Here is a 2373-nt window from a genome sequence, read left to right as displayed (position 1 = left end):
GAGCGAGAGAGAGCGAGAGCGCAGAGGCTGGGAGAGGGGAAAGCAGAGAAGATGGAGACAGAGGTAGAGACAAAGATGAGACACGGGACACAGATAGCGAGACTGCCTTTCTGCCTGTGGGTGTGCGCACGGTGGGACAGCTCTCCAGGCTCTGCGTAAATGTCTCCACCCTCCCGCAGCATCTCCCAGGGACACTGCAGGACTTGCTGGGGCGCAGCTGGATCCGAGAGCAAATAGTTTAGGCTATGACACTATTTTTCTACCTCGCTCTCCGCTGCCTAACACGCTGACTGCTCCACGCCCAGTGACACAGACAGCGAGCCAGGACAGCCCTGATGCCCTCCCCCCCCTAGTCTGCACGCACCAGGGATGCCGCCCGACAGAGCCCACGCTTCCGCAGGGCGTTGGGGGACGCTCGGCCGAGGGCGTCCCACTGGGATCCCGGCAAACGTTCTCCTCTGCCGCTGGACCCGCTAGTAAAGTTGCTCAACTTGGGCGGAAAGCTGAGAGGGGGTGGGGAGATGGAAGGAAAAGGAGGACTGCTGTAGCCGGCTCGGGAGGTCTGGCCTTAGAGGCCCCAGATTCAGGTCCCCGCGCCACCTTTGTCTGGAGAGCGCTCTGAGCGCTGGTTTGCTCGTTGAGACCGGAGCGAAAGCCTCCACTTCGCTCTTTAGGGTGAGAGAAAATTCTTACACATCCCTGCTGGTTCAGGGCGAGCTTTTCCCGCCCAGGCGCCTCCCAGACCTCTGCTGGGCTCCAACAACCCCACCCCCAGCCCCTGCTCCGTCCCGGCCGGCCCCTGCGCACCGCGCGCAGGACAAAAGAACCCAGGGGCACGGGAGAGAGTCTTGACAGCCCCCAAGTCGCCCAGGAGACGCAGCCCGAGGACCCTGTACCTCCCCGGGCCGGACCTCCTCCCAGACTGCCTGCGGGCTGAGGGGGTCACGTCCGCGCAGGTCCCGGGCTGCTGGGGCGCGGGGTCGCCCTGTCAGGAGCTGCCTGGGAGCAGCTTTCCAGGAACGCAGGGAACCGGCCACACACCAGGGACCGGCAACCAGGTGGCCTACACTAAAGCGGCTTCGGGCACTTGTATGTGGGCAAGTCTCCCGAGTCCCCATTCAAACTTTTGCCTCAGCAGGTTAACAACAACAACAACAACAAAAAAAGATCAAGGGGCCATGAGTCCCTCCCTCCCCTCCAGCTCAAGACCCGACGACTTTTTTAGGGGTTCTCTACAATTTGCTTCCTCCCTTCCCCCAATTCCGACAGTCCTTCTATCCCCACCCCACCTCGGGCTTCTTTTGTCTGGATCTTTTTCAGCACCACGGTCCCTCTGTATTCCTCTCTCCAAACGTCCTTCTGAAAGTTACCTGCATTTTTAAAGTGCATATATTTTCTAAACTTTGCCTTCCTACTAGTTCTCTTTGCTTTAATTAAAGCCTTCTGCAAATTGCAATGTACTTTTTTACTAAGCTCGCTTTTTTCTATAAGTTTTTTTTTTTTTTTAAGAGGGAACAAAAGAAACGTGATTACCTTGAAAGACGGCTTATTGCAGTTTGTGGGGAACAATTCACCGGAGCGCTGCGCGAATGGGCTCGGCGTTGCCCAGGCGGGTCACATAGGAAGCGCGGTGGCCTGGGGAAGGGTGCTGAGGGTGCCGGATGGTGCTGGAGGATGCGGGAGGATGCGGGGCTGGCCGCGGATCCCAGTCCCAGCGCCTGTCCACAGCACCTAATGTTCGCGGCTATTGCGCCCGCCCGCCTGGAGTTCTTCCCCAGAAAGGCTTGGGGCAGCTTGCCTGCAAGTTCAAATGGGGGTTGTGACACCCATCATCATTATATCACTGTACCGTCAGCACCGAGGAGGAGACTCAGCGAGGAGGAGGAGGAGGAAGAGGAGGAGGCTTGATTCACTAGCTCCTGAAGCGCTCCGCAGCTTCAGCCACTCCAAGAGCCCAGGCTTGCAAAGCAGGCAGAGGGGCGGAAAAGCAGCGCCCCGCGCTTGCGGTAGGGACCGCCTGCCTCCCTCCCCAGGCACTCCCACCTCTCGGCGTTTCTTCCTGACAAGAAGTACCAATCGGCTTGGGGACAGCAGCGCTCCCCATTCAGCGACTCACTAAGTAACATCGCGCTGCGCGCACGGAAACCACTGCCCTCCCACCGCTTCCCCACCCCCACTTCTCCGCCCCCCGTGCTGCCAGTTCTGGGCTAGGGGAAACGAGCCCCCAGGCTCTGTGGAGCAGGCCAGCACTAGACAATTGAGTACCGTCAGTTCTTCTTGGGAGCAAAAGAAACTCTGTAAAATCAGCAAAGAACTTGATTACAGCGTGTTCACGCGGCCACCGAGTCTGCCTGTCCCATGTGAGGGAAGTGC

The 2373-nt window shown here is 59.0% G+C and overlaps 1 protein-coding gene across 1 annotated transcript in view; it reads right to left on the bottom strand.

Moving 5' to 3' along the window:
• Positions 1-2073, bottom strand: part of VCAN (versican) — a 113201-nt gene extending 111128 nt beyond the window's left edge. Inside the window, exon 1 of the mRNA XM_019652586.1 lies at positions 1534-2073. The gene's annotated coding sequence lies outside the window, so the exon portion shown is untranslated. The remainder of the gene's footprint in view (positions 1-1533) is intronic.
• Positions 2074-2373: the final 300 nt, after the last annotated feature.

The sequence above is a fragment of the Hipposideros armiger genome, unplaced genomic scaffold, assembly GCF_001890085.2.
Source record: "Hipposideros armiger isolate ML-2016 unplaced genomic scaffold, ASM189008v1 scaffold_182, whole genome shotgun sequence".
In the NCBI taxonomy this organism is placed as follows: domain Eukaryota; kingdom Metazoa; phylum Chordata; class Mammalia; order Chiroptera; family Hipposideridae; genus Hipposideros; species Hipposideros armiger.
This window is presented reverse-complemented; position numbering and strand designations above follow the sequence as displayed.